The sequence below is a fragment of the Neophocaena asiaeorientalis genome, unplaced genomic scaffold, assembly GCF_003031525.2.
Source record: "Neophocaena asiaeorientalis asiaeorientalis breed wild unplaced genomic scaffold, Neophocaena_asiaeorientalis_V1.1 scaffold150, whole genome shotgun sequence".
NCBI lineage: Eukaryota > Metazoa > Chordata > Mammalia > Artiodactyla > Phocoenidae > Neophocaena > Neophocaena asiaeorientalis.
In genome coordinates, this window is record NW_020176571.1 from 23312550 (window position 1) to 23334636 (window position 22087).

General features: G+C 42.0%; 1 protein-coding gene across 1 annotated transcript in view; it reads left to right on the top strand.

The window, feature by feature from the left end:
- Positions 1-384: 384 nt before the first annotated feature.
- FAR2 (fatty acyl-CoA reductase 2) overlaps positions 385-22087 on the top strand; it is a 132414-nt gene continuing 110711 nt past the window's right edge. Inside the window, exon 1 of the mRNA XM_024733524.1 lies at positions 385-513. The gene's annotated coding sequence lies outside the window, so the exon portion shown is untranslated. The remainder of the gene's footprint in view (positions 514-22087) is intronic.

The window sequence follows — 22087 nt, forward strand, 5'->3', positions numbered from 1 at the left end:
CTCTCTCTTTCTCTCTTTCTGTCAATGTGTAGGAGCTCTCCTTTTCCAGACCAGAGAGGGGCGCCTTTCCTGTTCCCTTACCCCTCACCCACCGATTTTTTTTTTTAATGGGGGAAAAAAATCCAAGCCGCGAGTATAGCGAGTGGATCTGCTCCGAGCTGAATGAATGGAAGCTGCGGGGCAGGCCTGCGCGGACGGCCACCCTGCCCACGATGCGGTCCCCTCGCGGCCTGTAGGGCCCTCGCCAGCCCCTCGCCCTCCTCCCGCCCCGGGCAGAGGCCGCCACCAGCTCCGCGCCCGACGCCGAGGCCGCGGCGGCCGAGGGGAAGGTCGGAGGGAGGGTGGTTTCCTCCCGCCCCACACCCAGTCTCCGAGCCGGATATATAGAGTGTCACGTTTGGGAGCCGAAAGACAAGAGCAGCTTCCTCGTGGCCGGAGCACTTCCCGGAGCCCCGGGGAAGGCCCGGGATTTAGAGGACCACTAGTTGAGCCCGCCCCGCGCCGGAGGAGCAGGTACTCAGGGTCGCAGCCGGGCCGCGCGAGCGCCCACGCCTCCGCCGGCGAGGAGCCGGCCGGGGTGGCCGGGAGGCAGGGCTCGGCGGGGTCTGCAGAGAGGACTAGGCAGCAGCGGGGCCCCGCGGCAGGGTGGGCTCGGGCCCCGGTGGGGTCTGCAGAGAGGGCGAGGCAGCCGCGGGGCCCCGCTGCAGGGTGGGCTCGGGCCCCGGCGGGGAGACGCGCGGTTTCCGCGGCTCTGCCCCGGAGCTGCCCCCGGCCGCCCTCAGCCATCCTGCCGCGGCTTAGGCGCGCTGGGCGCCGGCATCGTCCGCCAAGGTGGGGCACGCGGGGGCGGGAAGGGCGCGCGTGTCGAGAACCGGCAGACTGGGCTAACTTGGGAGCCGCGCCGCGGCCGCGGGCCCGGGGAAACAGGCGCCGGCCGGGTCTGGCAGAGGCCTCCTCGGCCCCCGGGGCTGTTCCAGGAGAGAGCGGGGCCACGTGGGGCGCGGTGGCCGCCCTCCCTAAGCCCTGGACTGTCGGGGCGCGCTTTCCGGCCCCTAGTCCCATCCCAGGCTGTGCACGACCGGACCCTCCCACCCGGGCCTCGCCGGGTACCGAGCCCCAGGCTGAAAAGGGCCGGAGCGGCCCCGGGGCGGCCGGGGCGAGGTCTGTCCCCATCCGAAGTTTTCCACCTCTTCCTGAGGGGCCTGGGCGTCTTCGGGGTAGCAGGGGAGCAGGTACCAGATTCCAACTGGTGTAGATGACTTGAGGGAAGGCTGCTGGCACCCCTGGCGATTACCCACGGGGCAATTCCATTCAGTTAAAAGAATTAATGACCGACTTCATCCTACAAACCTCCTACTTTTCACCTGGTGGGATGAGTAGAATTATGAACACTTATTCTTCGAAGGATAAGTTACCAGCTCTGAGCAACCAAGGTTCTCTCTGGACCTGCCAGAGCTTCGGCGGCTGGTTGAATCATGTAGATTGTCCCATTGTGCCATGAACAGGGACAAGAGTGGGGACAACAGACTGACCAGGAAACTCAAGTGAATCGTGCTTTTCTACTTGTTAGAGGCTGCATCAAGAGAAGTTTGACACTCTGTGCAAGTGGATATTTGAGAATTTCCCTGCTGTTTCAACTACCCATCTCTCTGTATCCCCATTCATATGAGTTGGAGATTTGGCTGAGGAGCATATTTAGTCTAAAAGGGCAAAGAGACTAAATAAAATTTTAAGGCAGCCACTCAGACTGAAGGAGCAGGGCTTTCAGCAAAATCCGCTATTAGGGATATTTGTGTGTGAGACTTCTAGGAGATGGCCATGGGGTTTTACCAGCCAGACTCAAGAGTTGCAGCATTTCTTCCGTAGTATTTCTCGGGATGCAGGTCTTCAGAGCACTCTTTCCCTGTTTCTGAGGGCATCTTCTGAACCTGCTTTGTTAACAAATTCCTACTTTACTCCTATTTCTAACGTTGGGTTATAATTATCTATAAAATTGATATAAATCAGCACGAGTTGGTAAATCTTACATTTCTCCTTAACTTAAAAGAGGGAGCGTGACATCTAATTACAGAAGAAGAGGGAGAAGCTTCCTTTAAGGGAGTAAAAATAAATAAAATAGCTCCTACTTGGGTATATCACTTTGGAGTTTGTGAAGAACGTCATCATCTTGAATGTCTCACCATTCCCTTTCCTATCTTCTGAAGGTACATTCAGATGTTATTTCTTTCTGACAACATCTGGGCAGCCTTAAGAATTCTTTGTCTTTGCATTAATACTTGTGCACCCATGAAAACTCACGCATGTACAAATAGTCTCTGAAGGAACACGCACCTGCTGTCCCTGCCAGTCTCTTGTGACTCTGTGTCTGGTCTCTTTGAGAACATTTATTACTCTTGAAGAAGCATTCTTAATGCTTTATTTTGTTAACAGACCACTTAAGGATCTGGTGAAAGCTATGGAATATGAAAAAGAAGCATATACATATTAACAGAATTCTGCCTACGATTTCAGGTGCTCACAGCCTCCCTGATACTTAATCACCCAGATGTTAGAGGTTCAGAGGCCTCAGGCAGGGCCAGCTCACAGGGCCCAATACTTGGAAAAGGGCCCTGCACTTGGTTTAATGTTCTGCTGTCACTTTCAACTGTCTTAGTAATTTTCAAACAAGGAGCTCCGAATTTTCATTTTACACTAGACCCTGCAAATTCTGTAGCCAGTCCTGAGGCCAGGTTCACAAGCCTGTTCTGTCACTTCCTGAATAACAACCCTGTCTCAGCCATCCTACACTGCAGGTGAATTCTCTGACACAAACGGAAAGTTAGCTGCTGCATGCTTCTGTCATTAAGTCCTTCTACGCCCAATTTCCTCATTGACAAAGTAAAGATAACAGGCAATATCTACTACTCTATTCATCTTAAAGAGTCATTGTAAAGACAGGTAGGTAAAAAGAGCTAATAATTGTAAAACTGTCGACTTACCTTGAAGAGTACTATACTAACAAAGACAGTATTGTTACAGGCTTAACTTTTCTAATCCATGTTTCAGAAGTAGCTTGAGGAAGGCTGGTTAAGTACATTAAAAGGGTTGCAGAACCTTTATAACCCTTATATTTTGGTGGGAGAAAAAATAAAACAAAAAGTAGCTATGGTTTGTGGTATTTTAAATATTCCTTAAAAGTCTTTATTTGGTTAAGACTGGAACTGGCAACTAAAAGTACAGAATACCTTCCTGGATCCCAAAAATACTTCCTGAATTAAATTGATGTTTCGGTGGAATTCATCCAAAATTGAACAATGAAAAACTGAGTCATTGACTGAAATTTTTGAGAAGGTATCCTTTTTGCCTCATTTAACTTTTAAATATTCATAATTTCAAAACCTTGAGCAAGGCACTCTTAAATATTCTGGGAGATACTTGGCAATATAAAGTACACCTAGTCCCCTACCAAGTTGTCTTCACCTCCTGTACCATTGGGGGAGGAACTTAGAAACCCTAGGCCTATCCTCTTTCCCCACACTCCTCCCTTTATTGCTTCTCTCTGACCTCAGAACTTATCCTTTCCACAGCTTTCATTCCCAGTATGATGGCAACACACCCGGAAGGGTTGAGGAAGAAAATAGAGTAAAAGGAAATGGGTCAAACTTCCGTATCAAAGTCTGAAAATAGGGGCACCAGAGAAGGTGGATGGAGACTCCTTTCATGCAGCACTCTGCGCAGACGCGTGCTGTGAACTTTAGGGTATGAAGTACCAAGTCCTGTACTCGATAGATTTATGACATCGTTGGCAAGGCAAAATATGTAAATATAAGGTGTTAATTAACATAACAGATACATTGTTAAGAGGCAATATAAGATTAGGCACCAAATGAATGGTACAGAAAATAAGTGCAATGAGTTCCCAAGAAGAGAATAAAATAAACTGAAATGGTTAGAGAAACTTAAGAGGAGAGTTACATGAGATGGCCTTAAAATTCCACGCCTAATAGAAATGAATGAATGAACCTTCTGGGTGATAATTGTGCAAAAGATGAAAATCTGGATGGAACTACAGTTTCATATAAGGAAAAGGCAGGAGATAAAACGAAGAGAACTTTCCACTGGTTAGCTTCAGTCGTGTAATACATAATTATTAAGCCCATTCTGTGATCAGACACAATGCCAATTTTTCTGCATTTAGTGTGGAATAAAGCAGATGTGTCTCCTATCCTTTTGGATCTTACAGGCATTTAAAAAATAAACATATAATAAGAAAATTTTGGAAGTAGCATGGAGAATAACAGGTGCAATGAAAAAACCAGGGGTTGACTCAGATTTGGTGGTTTGTGAAGGTCTCTGACAAAGAAAGATTTAAATTGATATTTGAAGGAAGCATAGGGATTAACTTGGCAAAAAGAAAAAAAAAAGAATGGAGGGAAAAGCAATCTGGGCAGAGGAAATAGCAAGTAGGAAGACTGTAAAGAAAGGAAAAACCTGGAAGTGTTCAAGGAACAGAAAGAAGGCACGTGTTTTTGGTGAGGGAGTTGCTGAGAGGCCGGACGTGTGTGTGTGTGTGTGTGTGTGTGTGTGTGTGTGTCTGTGTGTGTGTCTGTGTGTCTGTGTGTCTCTGTGTGTGTGTCTGTGTGTCTGTGTCTGTGTGTGTGTGTGTGTGTTGGGGGGTGGCTAGGCAGGAGCCTAGTCATGTAGATCCTCACAGATCTTGATAAAATTCTGAATTTTATTTTAATGAGAAGCTTTTGAAAACTTTGAAGCCAGAGACTAATTTAAATTTTAAGACCTTTGTGGCTGCAATTAGGAGAATGGACGAGCGGGATCAGGGGTTGGAAGTAGGACAGAGCTGGTGATAGTGCAGACAGGCAAGATGGAGAGAAGTGGGCAGATTTGAAGTGCATTTCAGAAGTAGAATTGATAGACCTTGGTGATAGATCGGCGATGAGAAGTGGCTAAGCAAAGAAGTGTGATAATAAACTCCTCCAGTAGATACTGCTGTATGTTTATAATCCAAAACCGTAGCCTCCCGATGCATAAGATTTAGAGTTGCCACAGAAGAGCTGAAAAGTGACATGGAAACTGATAACGCTGCCTGGTATCTCTGGAAAGTGTGCCAGGCTGTTGGGATAGAGATGAGAGAGCAGAAGATAATATGCGTTTCATATTATCATTTCTACTGTTGAGATTATTAATGAACTGTGCACGAACTTTATAATTTTTAAGAGGTTACCACCAAAACAAGTATGACTTCTGTCTTTCTGACTTGAGCACACTGATGGCACATGGGGTAATCTCGTAAAATGACGAAAACCCGGAGAGAAAAGTCTGATCCCCACCAAAGTGATTGATCTACAACATAAGTTACTCCCCTGCTTAGAAGCTTTCCATTCTTCCACCTTGTCTGTATCAGTGTCCCAAAATGCAGTCTGTGGACCATTAGTTTCTTGGGATATTAATAACAGTCAAGTGAAGGGAAAAAAACTTCCCTCATCACATAAGCTTGAGAAACACTTAATTTAACCTAGTTAAGCAGTCTTATTGTGGGAATCCTCAAAGCCTTTAACATACTGATAATGCACTTTAAGAATCATCAAGAAAGAAGAGATATTTTATGCTGCATTTCCTAAACTTACTTGACCTTGAAATGCTTTTTTTGGCAGAACATCTAACAGAGTCAGCATTCAGCATAACACGCTTTGGGAAATGCTGCCCTATATTAATAGATTAAACCTTTTAACATCCACAGCTGTCTATTAACCATCAGCTTCTCTACTGTGTGTGTGTCTGTGTGTCTGTGTGTCTCTGTGTGTGTGTCTGTGTGTCTGTGTCTGTGTGTGTGTGTGTGTGTTGGGGGGTGGCTAGGCAGGAGCCTAGTCATGTAGATCCTCACAGATCTTGATAAAATTCTGAATTTTATTTTAATGAGAAGCTTTTGAAAACTTTGAAGCCAGAGACTAATTTAAATTTTAAGACCTTTGTGGCTGCAATTAGGAGAATGGACGAGCGGGATCAGGGGTTGGAAGTAGGACAGAGCTGGTGATAGTGCAGACAGGCAAGATGGAGAGAAGTGGGCAGATTTGAAGTGCATTTCAGAAGTAGAATTGATAGACCTTGGTGATAGATCGGCGATGAGAAGTGGCTAAGCAAAGAAGTGTGATAATAAACTCCTCCAGTAGATACTGCTGTATGTTTATAATCCAAAACCGTAGCCTCCCGATGCATAAGATTTAGAGTTGCCACAGAAGAGCTGAAAAGTGACATGGAAACTGATAACGCTGCCTGGTATCTCTGGAAAGTGTGCCAGGCTGTTGGGATAGAGATGAGAGAGCAGAAGATAATATGCGTTTCATATTATCATTTCTACTGTTGAGATTATTAATGAACTGTGCACGAACTTTATAATTTTTAAGAGGTTACCACCAAAACAAGTATGACTTCTGTCTTTCTGACTTGAGCACACTGATGGCACATGGGGTAATCTCGTAAAATGACGAAAACCCGGAGAGAAAAGTCTGATCCCCACCAAAGTGATTGATCTACAACATAAGTTACTCCCCTGCTTAGAAGCTTTCCATTCTTCCACCTTGTCTGTATCAGTGTCCCAAAATGCAGTCTGTGGACCATTAGTTTCTTGGGATATTAATAACAGTCAAGTGAAGGGAAAAAAACTTCCCTCATCACATAAGCTTGAGAAACACTTAATTTAACCTAGTTAAGCAGTCTTATTGTGGGAATCCTCAAAGCCTTTAACATACTGATAATGCACTTTAAGAATCATCAAGAAAGAAGAGATATTTTATGCTGCATTTCCTAAACTTACTTGACCTTGAAATGCTTTTTTTGGCAGAACATCTAACAGAGTCAGCATTCAGCATAACACGCTTTGGGAAATGCTGCCCTATATTAATAGATTAAACCTTTTAACATCCACAGCTGTCTATTAACCATCAGCTTCTCTCATGTCTTTCATGCTACTGCTTAGTTGGAAGGAAGCAGAAGACCGGAATTGAACTGACTCTGTTAATAAGTTCCAAGTTGATGATGAAAACAATTCTAACATATGGTTAATAGATGAAGAGATATTCACAAGCAAGGTCTGCAGTCTGACTAAAAACAATTTTTAAAAAATTTTAACTTCTACTTCCCTGGCAAGGCTATGCAGGACCTCTCGGAGGTACATTCTGTCAAGTCTAGATGTACACGTGAGAAAGCTGAAGCATAGACAATGGGGAAGATTTCACAGGACCTTTTGTGTCCCATGGGAGGTCTGAGCCTTATTTGATGTTCACAGTATATCCCCGGCAGGGCAACACAGTGCGAATACATAGGACGTCTGTAGGAGCAATGACTTTGCACTGAATCTCATACATCTTCTTTACTGGTCCCCAGCGCATCTGTGTGGTGGTGGGATCGAGGCAGAAGTGTGATTTATGACCAAAGAATAACGAGCAGAGCAGAGCAGAGGAGACAAGTTCAAACAGCTGTGGCCTCTGGCCACGGCTTCATCCACCTGGTGCTCTAGCTTAGGGGTTAGCAAACTATGGCCTGAGGGCCAAATCTGAATCCTGCCTATTTTTGTATATCTCTTGGGCTAAGAATAGTGCTTATATTTTTAAGTGGTTGAAAAAAATCAAAAGAAGAATAATGTTCTCTGGCAAATGAAAATTATAGGAAATTCAAATTTCAGTATCCATGAGTGAAGTTTTATTGGAAATCAGCCAGTGTCGTGCACCTATTCGTCCTATTGTCTATGGCTGCTTTGGTACTCCACGTAATGAGTAGTTGTGATTTGCAAAGCCTAATATATTTACCATCTGGCCCGTTAACATAAAATGTTTGCTGGCCCCTGCTCTAGGCTACTAAACTCACTGGCCATAGATAATTTTAATAGATTTGTTTTATTTATTAGGGGTAGTCTTAGTTCAGGCTGCTATAACAAAGTACCATAGACTGGGTGGCTTATAAACAACAAAAATTTATTTCCTACTGTTCTAGAGGCTGCTGGTCCAAGATGAAGGCACCAGCAGATGTGCTGTCTGGTGAGAACCACTTCTTGGTTCATAGATGTCCTTCTTTCCATTGTAAATTCACATGGTGGAAGGAGCAAGGGGGTTCTCAGGAGTCTCTTTTATAAGGGCACTAATCCCATTCACAAGGGATCTGCCCTTATGACCTAATCACCTCCCAGAGGCCCCACCTCCATACACCATCACATTGGAGACTAGATTTCAACATACACATTTTGGGAGGACTGAAACATTCAGTCCATGTCAAGGTAGAAATACAAATAAGTAAATTGACAGTCTAGAAGCTCCTCAAATGTTATTACCATCGGAGTCATGACAATGCCATTTATTGTGGATGAGTAGTGTAGCTAGTGTTAGCTGCCAATGTGAGGTGCAGAAGACAGTCTTGCAGGTGATAGCTTTTGAAAGTTATTCAAACATTTGAATTCATATGTAAAGGATGGGGCCTCAGATAAACATACCCAGCGTCTAAGAGGTAGAGGGGGTAATTAACACCAATATTACTTAGCTGTTGAAGTCTGCTACCTCTAAGCATGGATCTTCTGTGAGTAGTCACCTCTGAATTTTATTTCAATAAAGCAAATCTGTTTTTTATTAATGCATCCTTTTTGTGAAGAGTGATGGTTTAAGGGTGACAGTCTTAAGTTTGGGGTGACAAATATATTTTTCGTCATCCCCACCCCATGCCTATTTTATTTATTTACTAATTATTTTTTATACATCTTTATTGGGGTATCATTGCTTCAAAATGCTGTGTTAGTTTCTGTTGTACAACAAAGTGAATCAGCCATATGCATACATATATACCCATATCCCCTCCTTCTTGAGCCTCCTTCCCACCCTCCCTATCCCACCCATCTAGGTCATCTCAAAGCACGGAGCTGATCCCCCTGTGCTATGCTGCTGCTTCCCACTAGCAATCTGTTTTATATTTGGTAGTGTGTCTATGTCGATGCTTCTCTCACTTCGCCCCAGCTTCCCACTCCCCTCTCCGTGTCCTCAAGTCCATTCTCTAGTGTCTGCATCTTTATTCCTGCCCTGCTCCTAGGTTCATCAGTACCATTTTTTAAGATTCCATATATATGCATTAGCATACAGTATTTGTTTTTTCTCTTTCTGACTTACTTTACTCTGTATGACAGACTCTAGGTCCATCCAGCTCACTACAAATAACTCAGTTTCGTTTCTTCTTATGGCTTAGTAATATTCCATTGTGTATATGTGCCACATCTTCTTTATCCATTCATCTGCCGATGGGCACTTAGGTTGCTTCCATGTCCTGGCTATTGTAAATATTGCTGCAGTGAACATTGTGGTACATGTCTCTTTTTGAATCATGGTTTTCTCAGGGTATATGGCCAGTAGTGGGATTGCTGGGTCGTATGGTAGTTCTATTTTTAGTTTTTTAAGGAACCTCCATACTGTTCTCCATTGTGGCTGTATCAATTTACATTCCCACCAACAGTGCAGGAGGGTTCCCTTTTCACCACACCCTCAATGAGTCTGTATTTTTGGTACAAGACTCCCCAGGTGCTTCATACATAACCAGCACAGCACAGGTACAAATGTGGGGACAGCTGGTGTAGGTGCTTCCATGGGACTTAGAACCAGAAGATGGGAGATGAAGGCCTGTGCTTAGGTCTATCGCTGTGATCACAAGATCTTTCCAAGACACAGTATTCTGCGGGAATCAAACAGATTGCCAGCCACATTCATCAGGGGACTTTCCATGACTAATGCAGAGACCTGCCTTTAATAAAAAAAAAAAAAAAGAATTGGTTTCAGGTGAGATCTTTATTCAATAGCAATTTTTCCACTTTAGTCAACACTATATCAAAGCAAAAAATATTATATATTTCTTTTTGTAGAGAACATGATTAAGTAGACAGTGAAAAAAATTCATCTTACTTTAATTGGCAGACACTAAAAATAGCATGTGTCTATTGCTTTAGTCGTGGTTTATTTTTAAAGTCCTAGATAATTTTGTAAACTTAACCTCTGCAGTCCAGCAAAAGCCCTTTCCAGCTGCAGTTGACAATGCGTCCCCTTTGGCTTTTGGACATGCTATTACCTTGGGGTTTTGTTTTGTTTTGTTTTGTTTTTTTGCGGTACGCGGGCCTCTCAGTGTTGTGGCCTCTCCTGCTGCGGAGCACAGGCTCCGGACGCGCAGGCTCAGCGGCCATGGCTCACGGGCCCAGCCGCTCCGCGGCATGTGGGATCTTCCCGGACCGGGGCACGAACCCGTGTCCCCTGCATCGGCAGGTGGACTCTCAACCACTGCGCCACCAGGGAAGACCCTATTACCTTGTTTTTAATGCATTTTAACTTCCTAGGCTCCTCCAGAGATGGCTCCAAAGTGTTGAAACACACACTTGAGGGGAAGAGGAGAAGGGAAAGCTCTTCCTTGTGAATCTGTGTAAAAAATGGCAAAAATCCGGCCTCTTCTATCCACTTACCCAACCATCCACCTCAGCTGGGAGGTGCTGGGTCAGTAAAATTCACTGGTGAATAACAGGATGACCATAGGAGGCAAGAATAATATTTCCTGAGCCAAGAAATGAGAAAAAGTCATTGTGAAAATGCTCCACATTTTAGATCATTTTAGAAAAATGGTGCATTATTTATCATAGGTCAGCGAGAGGGCACCTTCCACAAAAGTCAGCAGAAACTCCAGTATTCTTGAGGGCAGGATAGTTGGACATTAGGAAGATCGTTAAATTATGTGTCTGGTCCCAACATATCTGAAACCACTGAAGCGCTTCAAGCAGAATTAGATCCACCAATGCACGATATTGTCAAGAAACTGGAAGAATCTGCCCAGAAGAATTTGATAACCTGAACAAAAGAAGCTCTGTGTAACAATTCACTATGTGTGCATGTATTAAAGACTTTTTTTTATTATTTTCAAGAAAGGACATTTAATACTAAAAAGTGTGTGGATAGTAGCAGCATAGTTTTATGCAGTAATAAAATCATCTTAAAGATAGATAGGGCTTCCCTGGTGGAGCCATGGTTGAGAGTCTGCCTGCCGATGCAGGGGACACAGGTTTGTGCCCCGGTCTGGGAAGATCCCACATGCCGCGGAGCGGCTGGGTCCGTGAGCCATGGCCACTGAGCCTGCGCATCCGGAGCCTGTGCTCCGCAACGGGAGAGGCCACAGCAGTGAGAGGCCCGCGTACCGCAAAAAAAAAAAAAAAAGATAGATAAAATTAATTTAATAAAAATAGAAGTATTTGTCTAAAACTTAAGAGAAACTGTCCACTTAATTCCACATGAAACATAAGTGTAAATAAGATACTCTGATAAATATTAAGGAAATCAATTTTATGTCAGTCTGTGTATTTTTATTTCTATTATGCTGTAACTGTTGTCTCATTCTAAATTGACTCGTTTCCATTGTGTTTGTTTACATGAGACCTTTAGGACCTATTTGTTCTCAAGATAAGTGTATGATCTAAAGGATGGACACGTGTTCTCGTACCAAGAAACTTTGAGAGCATTAAGATCCACTTACAAAACTATTCTCCAAGCTGCAGGAGAGTTTGAAAGAGTTAATAGTTCTCATCCAAATAAGCACTTTCCTTCTTTCTTGGTGACCTGTAGTTGCCAAACCTCTCTCCTTAGTAGAATTGTGACTTTGCTTCTTCCTTCTTCTCTTCTTACTATTTTGGTCCAGTCCTGCCTGAAGCAATGGTTATGCAAGTGCTGCTGAGTGCACTGCTGATCACAGGATTGCACTTTAGGTAAATTTAGGTCTCAGTTTCTTTTAGGACAGAGTGAAACTTTCTCAAATTAGCCTTCCCTAAACTCTTAGACATACTATATACATACATACATATTGCACCATCTTATATACTCCACATAGTGGTGACTACAAATAACTTTGCCTTAACTAACTCTATTCACATTCTAAATTGTAGAATGTTCAAGTACCTTATCTATATTTGATCTAATTCCCTTATTTTATAGAAAAGAAAAAGTCAGTCCCAAAAACACAAAGGGACTTGTCACTTATCTATTTAAGTGTAGAATAATATCCAAATGTTATGACTGCAAATCCCATGAGCATTTTATTCCATTCATTCATTCACTCAATTTACTACCATGTGCCAGGCCAGGTGTTTAGCTCTGCAAATATAGTGGTCAACAAGTTATAGTTCCTCCCCTTAAGCTTTAGTGCCCCCTATTCATTGGGCAATTTCTGACCAGTTAAAACTTTGGAGTTTGTGAAATCTTTCAGCGAAGATCCTCAGTGTGAAAATAACAACTATGCATATATTTTTATTTCCCATTCTTCCCCCTCCTAACCAGCCCCAGTCAGTGATTTAGCTTCCCATAGCCCGGAGCAGTTAACACCAAGAAAGGGGTGATGGGAAATGGAATTAAAATGAATTAAAGTCCACAGGGAAGATAATGAAAATTCTCCCCAAGGAAACAATGTTCTCCTTTATTCACCATAAATCCTGAGGATTAAATTAGCCTGTGCCGCCCTCCTCTCAGTTACTCACTCTTTCCCCAAACCTGGCTGTAGACTGGGTTCAATCTTCATACTTCCCCCTTTCCTTACTGCCCTTAAAGATAGACGTACAATCTCTTTGTGATTTAAGTAACTGCTCTTCATTGTGGATAAATAAATAGGGGAAGAGCAAAAACAACCAACGTGGGAAAGTTACAGTTTCCAGAACAGTACCTTTGAGTCTTGGCATAGGGCTAGTAGTTAGTTGCTGGCTTCCTGTGTGATGACAGCTGGAAACCCCATTATCTTCAGCCATCCATCTTTATTTCTACAAGTGAGATCAAAAACCAATACTCTGTTTTAAAAATCCTCACCTGTACTCTTAAATCTGGATGAGCATGGGTATCTGTCTGATGGGAGGATTTATAGCTTTCAACAGAGTTTCAAAGAGGTTGTGACCAAAACAACATGGGAAACCACTGCTTTAGGAACAATCAAGTGGTTATTTTACTTCCTTGAAGACCTCCAGACCCAGGAAAGATCCATTCTGAGGATTCTTCCCAAGGATCATAGAACTGTTTGAGATGCTTAGGTTTTCCTGATCCATCTTCAGTGTGTCACATAATTCAAAACATTCCATTGTTCCAAAACAGAAAAGAGATCATGTGATTCCCCTGCCTAACACCTTCCACTGCTCCCCATTCCCTAGAGCAGACTTGCCAAGTGTGTGAGATGCTAGTTGAGGCAGGTGTGTGGGGGGGGTGGGTATCCCTAATACAGAAGAGCTTTTAGCATCACCCTCTGCTCCTGCATCTCAGAAATCTGGAGACTAGAAAAATCAAGATGTTGGCAGGGTTGGTTCCTTCCCAGGACTGTTAGAGAAACATCTGTTCTAGGCCTATTCTTAGCTTGTAGATGGCCATTTTCTCCCTGTGTCTTTAACTCCCCTGCCCTCTGTGCATATCTGCCCTCTGTGCATATCTATGTGTCCAAATTTCCTCTTTTTTTTTTTTTTTTTTTTTTGCGGTATGCGGGCCTCTCCCGTTGCACAGCACAGGCTCCGGACGTGCAGGCTCAGCGGCCATGGCTCACGGGCCTAGCCGCTCTGCTGCATGTGGGATCTTCCCGGACCAGGGCACGAACCCGTGTCCCCTGCACCAGCAGGTGGACTCTCAACAACTGCGCCACCAGGGAAGCCCCAAATTTCCTCTTTTTTAAGGACACCAGTCATAATGGATTAGGGGTCCACCCTACCCTAGTATGGTTTCATCTTAATTAGTTACCTCTACGATAATCTTATTTCCAAATTAGGTCACATTCTGAGATACTGCAGTTGAGGACTTTAACATATGAATTTTAGGAGGACAGAATTCAATCCATAACACCCAGGAAACTAATACTTGATTCCTCCTTACCGCCATGGAATATGGTGATGAAACTACAAGGCACTTTCAGTGTTACTCTAACAAAACAAAACAACCACAAAAAGCAAAAAAAGCAAAGGAAAAACAAAACCAAAACCTATGCATTTTAGGTATGGTTTAATAATGAACATAAGTAATAACTATTTTCACCAAGAGTTTCTTCTCCATGTGATTTTTATTATTTTATGCGAGGTATGACTTAAATGTGGAAAAGTGAATATATCATAAATACAATAATAAGTAGCTCTCAGATTTCAACTTCCAGACTTAAAAAAATATAAAACATTACCAGCATCCCATAAGCTGCCATCTAGTCATTACCTATTCACCCCCAAAGTAACCATTATCCTGACTGCTAAGTCATAGATTAGCAAAATTCAAACATAGATTAGCTTTGCCAGTTTTTGGAGTTTTATATGTAAGTAAAATCATACGGTGTGCATTATTTTCTGTCCACCTTCTTCACTCAACGTTATGTTCATAAGATTCATTCAAATGATTCTGTATTCATTCTTCTCAAGTGCTCATGGAACGTTCTCCAGGATAGATCATATCTTAGGTCACAAATCAAGCCTTGGTAAATTTAAGAAAATTGAAATCATATCAAGTACCTTTTCCAACCACAATGCTATGAGACTAGATATCAACTACAGGAAAAAATCTGTAAAAAATACAAACACATGGAGGCTAAACAATACACTACTAGTAACAGATATATATGGAATCTAAGGGGAAAAAAGGTCATGAAGAACCTAGGTGCAAGACGGGAATACAGACACAGACCTACTAGAGAATAGACTTGAGGATATGGGGAGGGGGAAGCATAAGCTCTGACAAAGTGAAAGAGTGGCATGGACATATATACACTACCAAACGTAAAATAGGTAGCTAGTGGGAAGCAGCCGCATAGGACAGGGAGATCAGCTCGGTGCTTTGTGACCACCTAGAGGGGTGGGATAGGGAGGGTGGGAGGGAGGGAGATGCAAGAGGGAAGAGATATGGGAACATATATATATGTATAACTGATTCACTTTGTTATAAATCAGAAACTAACACACCATTGTAAAGCAATTATACTCCAATAAAGACGTTAAGAAAAAAATTTGTGTATTCATTCTCCTTGCCGTCTAGTACTCCATACTGTGAATATACCACATTCATTTATCTGTTCTACTGTTGATGAATAGTTAGGTAGTTTCTACTACCAAGTGCCACTAAGAATTTGGGAATAGTAGTACTAAGAACTTTCTTATGAATGTCTTTTGTTGAACATATGTGCATACTACAGTTGGGTATACCTCCATGTGGAAGTGATTTATGTAGAGAGCTTTAATAAAATCTGCCAAGGAGTTTCCCAAAGTGGTTGTACAGCATATACTCCCAGAAGCAGTAGTCAAGAGGTTATACTTATTCCACTTGTCAACACTCCTCATTGTCTGTTCTTTTCATTTTAGTCATTTCAGTGGGAGAGTAGTTGTGTGGCATAGTAGTTTCTGACAGTGGAGCACCTTTTTGTATATGGGCTATTTGGATATCTCTTCTTGAGATGTGCCCAAGTCTTTGCCCATTTGTTTACTGGGTTTCTATTTTTTTCATAATGATTTGTGCATATACTTTATCCTGGATGCAATATGTTTATTAGATATAGGTATTGTGAATGCCTTCTCCCAATCTGTGGCTTGCCTTTTTAATGCTCTTATTTTTTTCTTTTGGTGAACACAAATTCTTAATTTTAATAGAGCCCAATTTATTAGTATTAGTCTTTTATTGTTAATGCTTTTTGCCTACTTACAGATCAGGGAGTTGTTCTCTTCTAAAGACTAGATTGTTTTGCCTTTCATACTAAAATCTGCTATCCATCTGCAATTAACTTTCTATTTGATGTGGGAAATAAAAACTGCATTTCCATCAGGATATCCAATTGATCATTTATGAGAATTATGTATATGATTTCAAGTCAGGGGACACAGTAGTAGCCTGGACACCTCAGGTAGAACTAATGCATTTAAACATAAAGTCATTTAAGACATATCTCACTGTAATGACTTCTGAAGCCTATTGTGACTATGGATGAATGTTCTAGGCCCCTCCGTGTTAAGATCAAAATACTTATTTTACCTGCTTGTAGGATCCTAATTTCTGGTCTAATGGATTAAGTGAAATAAATTATTTTATTTCACACTCAGAAGTCAAAGTATAAAATTGAAAACAATTTGGGCCCCAGATATAGTGACTGTGGATGAAGAAAATCCCTATCTTAGTAGTGTGATGAGTTCATGACCAAACATTTGGGGAACAACAATCAAAAGACTTATCTTTGGTTATTAAGGAAGATAAGTAAAGGGTATACCAGCCTCCATGGAACTTACATACTAATGTCTTACTAGTTTCCCCAACTCACTTCAGGTTGGAAGATAGGTGGAATAAGGAGAAATTGAAGACAGAAAGATTTAGGTGGCCCTTCATTCTTTCTTGCATTCAGTCAACAAATATTTATTTACTGTTTTTTTTTAACATCTTTTTTGGCGTATAATTGCTTCACAATGGTGTGTTAGTTTCTGCTGTATAACAAAGTTTCTGCTGTATAACATATACATATATCCCCATATCTCCTCCCTATTGCTCTCCCTCCCACCCTCCCTATCCCGCCCCTCTAGGTGGTCACAAAGCACCGAGCTGATCTCCCTGTGCTATGTGGCTGCTTCCCACTAGCTATCTATTTTACATTTGGTAGTGTATATATGTCCATGCCACTCTCTCACTTCGTCCCAGCTTCCCCTTCCCCCTCAAGTCCATACTCTACGTCTACATTGTGTCAGGTGTTGTGTCAAATCCTGTGAATATTAGGAAAAGTAAAATACAGTCACTATGTTTAAGGTGTTTGCAGGCCATCAGACAAAACAGACAAATAAGTAGCCAATTCCATATAAGGTGATGTTGCATGGGGACTCAGAGAGTTTGGCAGATATGATTTTCAACAGATTGAGGGGAGAATTGAGAACTGCTTCCCAAAAGAAGTGAGTGTAAGCTTTGCTCAGTGAAGGGCAGGGCAGGACAAAGGGCATATGGTTGCGTGATGGGGGCATGGCCTCTGGCGCTGGTCTGCGAGCTGTGTGACCTGGGGTAAATCACTTTAATTTTTCTGTACCTTGGTTTCCTATTTGTAAAATGGGGTTTATAATAGTAAATGTCATGGGGTTGTTGTGCTGATTCATGAGTTAATACATGTAAGACATTTAGAAGAGTGATTGGCACAGTGAGTTGAGCTACTGTCATGGGCAAGGGTTAGAGAGTTATGATGGGTCCTGAAACTACAGAGAAGCAAAGAGGCATTATCTGTAGCATGTGAGTCCAATGTGAGAACAGAGGTGGAGAGAGAAGAGCAGACACGGGCTCAGGAGTCCAGATTCTTGTCCCAATTCTGCTCCCTGCTCGCTCAGTGACTATATCTGTATTAGAAAAATGACTGGATTATCTCTGAAATCCCTTCTAGCTCTCATGCCCAATGATTCTGTGGCTCCTGCTGAGGTGGACTTAATAAATATCATTTGGATTCTTGTGGTAAAGAAAAAAGGAAAGAAAATTCTATTCTGAGATTTCCAGCTAGTGACTGGGTGAGCGCTGATTCATTTCAAAAGAAATAGGCAAGGCATGAAGAGATTGGTGTATGGAGACTGAGAACGATATAGCACAGATTCATGCATAGAAATTTTAGGCTGGAAGAAACCGTTTCTGTCATTTTAATTCAGTGTGGTAGAGAGGCTGTATATTTCAGTGGTTCACAATGACTATAGAAACAGAAGCTCGATTATCAGGGCCCAGGCTTGACACTTTCTGGAAAGTTACTTAAGTGCTCTGCATCTAGATTTCTTCATCTGTAAAATGCAGGAAAAATGCAGGCTGAACCAGCCACAGTGGCCATTTGTAGGTCAGAATGGTTGAACATTGGCAATTTCACATGCTTCAACCTAGTAACAGACACTTTCTAAGGGGTTGGACTGAGAAATAAATGAGTTCATATGCATCACAGTATAAAGGCAGCAGTCGATACATGATAAGGTGCCATAGAAATATCTCCCTTATTATTAAACCTTTTTTTGCTTGTTCAAAATTTATTGCACCAAGTTTAACTTGGCAAGAACAATAGGCATTGCATAATGTAACTGTTTAAGCCTCTTTCCCATCCTTACGTTCAGGCAGGCCTGAGGCCTTGGTTAGGCAATTAGTCCCCCAAGGTAGAGCTGTATTCACTTTCAGGATGGCTCCTGCTGCCATTTTGCTTGTTTCCAGTGCTTTCATCTAGACAGGCATTGGTTTCTACTCCAAAGGGAAATTTATCATCAAAGTTCCTGGGTTGCAACTGGCTTCCTCTTCCTCTTCTCAAACTACATGCTCCCTCCCCAGCCCGGCCCTTGGCGTCCATGGGCACAGTTTCCATCTCCCTCAGGGTGTAATACCGTCCACCATCTGAGGCCCCTTGACATTACAGACACCAGGCTGGCCCTGCAGGGAGGGTACAAGGAGCATGGGACATCTAAGAGTGGCCCTGAGTGGAGGCCCAAAAGACGGGGTAACTGAGGGATGCTAGAGAAGTAATGAAAAAAAAGAGAACATTTTCTTCTTGAAAAGAAAGAGGAAAGCATGTTTTTCCTGAGAAAAAGCAGTACTAGCTGCAGTTCCTTAAAAAACTGTTTATGATCATTGCCTATTGTCACCGTACATTAACCACGGTTCACGGTTGTTGGATTGATATAAGTCCCCATATTTGTGACTTGTCTTCTTAGTTTCTTCCTGGTGTGTTTTGAAGAACAGAAGTTCTAACTATTAATGTTGGTGAACTTACCAAACATTTTCTCTTTTTACCGAGATTTTCGTGTTTTGTTTAAAGAGATCCTTCCCTGTCTGTTTTGCTTTTTAACTAATTAGTTTGTAAGCCTCTTCCTTAGTGAGACTGGTTTCAGACTTAAGGTTGCAATTGTTCTGTTTCCTCTTGCTGGTGTCAATGCAATGATACAATTCACACAAAGGAAGGAAATACTCTGGTAACAATGAAATGCAGGATAATAAATCATGGCTGATTGAAATCACCCTTATTTTTACTGAATGTTTAAGTCAAGGTACTGTGCTAAGCATTTTACAAAACCCATATTCCATCAAACTTGGAGGTTACACATTTTGCAGATGAGGAAACTGAGACCCACAAAGTTTAAAATACAGTCATTAGGCAAGCATTAACATAAAAATATAGTTATTGTTGAAGCATAACTTCAGTTAAGAGAGACAATTCCAACTCAAAAATCTATTTTGAGAGTGAGTCAAAAGAAGCCTTTGGTACTGAAACACGCATGGTTTGGATATAGTAGATATATTTGCTTTGAGAGTAGGGTCCTATTTTCCTGAAAATCAATGAAAAATGATTCTATATTCATTTTTGAGGGACAGTGCCTAAGGAACAGAATTGTGGGTTTGTCTTTACTATCAAGAGACAGTATGGAAAATAATTGTACCAACAGGTAATATGTGAAGCCTCAGACAGGAAACTGGCTGTTGAGGAGAGAATCACCTTGCAAATTCAATACCTTTGAGCCCCTAAAGTTTTAATATTCTGATATGCAGTGACTAAGAAAAAAAATACAGAACAGAGAGTTATCACGTGTACATGTGTTCCAGATGTTATTATGTGGGGAAAGCAGGAAGCAAATGAACACCTGGTGAAAAGCTTTTTTTCTCATTACCTATGGGAGTTAGAAGACTTCACTTTCTTTAATCCAAAAAAAAAAAAAAAAAAGTTGGCCTTAGCCAAATCATTCACTGTCTCTGTTCTTCAGTTTTCACATCTATGGATAATAGTATCTACTATTTACCTCCCAGGATTGTGGTGAGAAAATACTGAAATGTGCACATGAAATGCTTTCGGAACTGTTGAAGTAAGGTGTAAGATATTACAAGAGTTGCTAGAATGTTAATGATAGCATATGACTGATAACTGTGTGTGGGGGGGGTGTATAGGTTCCAATATCCGTGTCTATATATAAGTTTGTACACAAATAGTAATAATAATACCTTCAACTTAAATTATATTTTACACCCCATGGAGGACTTTTCTATCCATGACTTCATATGAGCCTGCCCTATGAGTTGGGCCAAGTGTCATCCTACCTTTCCATGTTACTCATGCAGGTCTCTGTTTTCTCACCAAAAGCAAGCCTCTCCTCCTTCACAATTTCTGCAGCTTCTGCCAGTCCTTGTTGCTATTACTTTTCACCTCCAGATCATTCTCTGAAATCTGTCAAACACATAACTCACAAACGTCCTTGCCAACTACTGAGCGTGTCCTAAGGTTCAGCACCCGTGTGGAGGCACACACGGCGGTACAGTGCCCTGATCCCACATCTCCTTCAGCTTTCTTTTCAAGCCCACTAAACCACCCTATTTTTAGAAGACTACTTCCAAGGCAATCCTTGGGCTTGGATGTTACTCCAGACTGCTGTATCTAAAATCTCTAACTCTAACAGTTCACACTGGGACAGTGACATTCTTTACTTCTAGCTCTCTCGTTTTCTTTCTCCCACCAGAGCTACGGTTCCAATTTGGCAGGACCTCCAGTCATTTGCCTTCTCTGCCCATCATACACACACACTTTCTCCTCTTGCATGAGCTTCCTCTCATGAGAGGTACCTCCCTCTCTGAGCACCTAGGTCCACTACTTTACTCCTTTGCCAGTTTCCTCTACTCCTGACCTTTTGCATTTGTCTCCCCTAAATCCATTGTTTATACCCCCATGCCTGCAGCTTGCCAACGATCTATTCTTCCTGCTCCAACCACAGGCACTCAAGCATTACTGGAGAAAAGCAGGTAAATATTTGTGTGAAGTGGGGTAGTACAAATCCATCCTCAATCTCAGCTGCACACTCTTCACTGGTTTCTGATCTGTTTTCTTTCCCATGTAGAGCTGTGGTTATGAATATTTATCCCTTTACAGGAGCACCTTCCTTTAGCTCTTTAATAAGCAAAATATTATCTTGCCTTATACTCCTTAGAGAAAAAAAGAAATAACCAAAGATCTATCTCAGGTTCTGCTCTAACCTACATTTATCTACCTCCCCCACCCCCGACCTCTTTTCCTCCTTTTCAGAGGATGAAATGACCTTCCTGTATTCAGTGCTGATAACTCTATCTTTTCTATTAATTTAATGCCCTCTGAGCTCCTCTAGAACCTCAGTTACATTTATTTTCATTCTCTCTTTTCTGTCTAATTCCTCTCAGATTCTGCACATTCTCAAACATCCCATTTCACCAACAAATGAAATTCCCCCACCCATCCTTATTTTTATGTCCTTCTATTCTTCTATTGCTACCCAGTCACCTACATCACTTTTCCTTCTATGGTTGAACTTCTGCCAGAGGTAACGTACACTAGCTGTTCTAATTCAATAATCTGTCCAGAGTTGTCATGTAAATACTACGATCAAAGACAGTTTATGAATTATTCTGACACTTAATTTGGTGCTTTATTTAGTCACTTCCTTCTTGTGTATTGACCTTTCACCTTACTCAATAAGGATGTTTGCTTTGGATGAATATGTGAATGTAACTTGCTGCTTTAACCAATGAATGGAAATGGTATCAGAGCACCAACTGTGGGACCTCATGGAGGAAATGAGAACTTTAAGGATAGTAATGGGTATTGTGGGGAAATAAAGACCCCTCATTATCAGTTACTGAGATGAAATTCTTAGAGAAATGGTGCCTCAAAAAAAAGTGTAGTCAAAATAAATGTGCATATCCTCATAGATGAATTACAAATAGTTTTTGCACTCATGATTCCAGAAAGTACCAGAGGGTGAGTTCTTGATAATGTGTCACTCAGAAGTAAACACAGATGTCAGGGGAAACCTTTTCTGTATGGTTTATCCTACCTTGAAACCAGAGACCAGTTGAGAGTTGCTGAACTTTGGTTCTTGCTCCATAAAAGGAGAGAGTGTGCAATTAGATGAGCCCTCCTCTGTTGACAGAAATTACTGAGATTTATGATGCTGTGAGGGGACATGGGGTACCTTTTACTGTTAGCAAGTGTCTGGTTACCCTGATGATATTCCTGGTCAACTCATTTCTGGGGGTATACAATGGTATGATTGCTGTTGGATGAGGACCCTTAGGGATACTAATTTAGTGCATGTCTAGATGCTGCA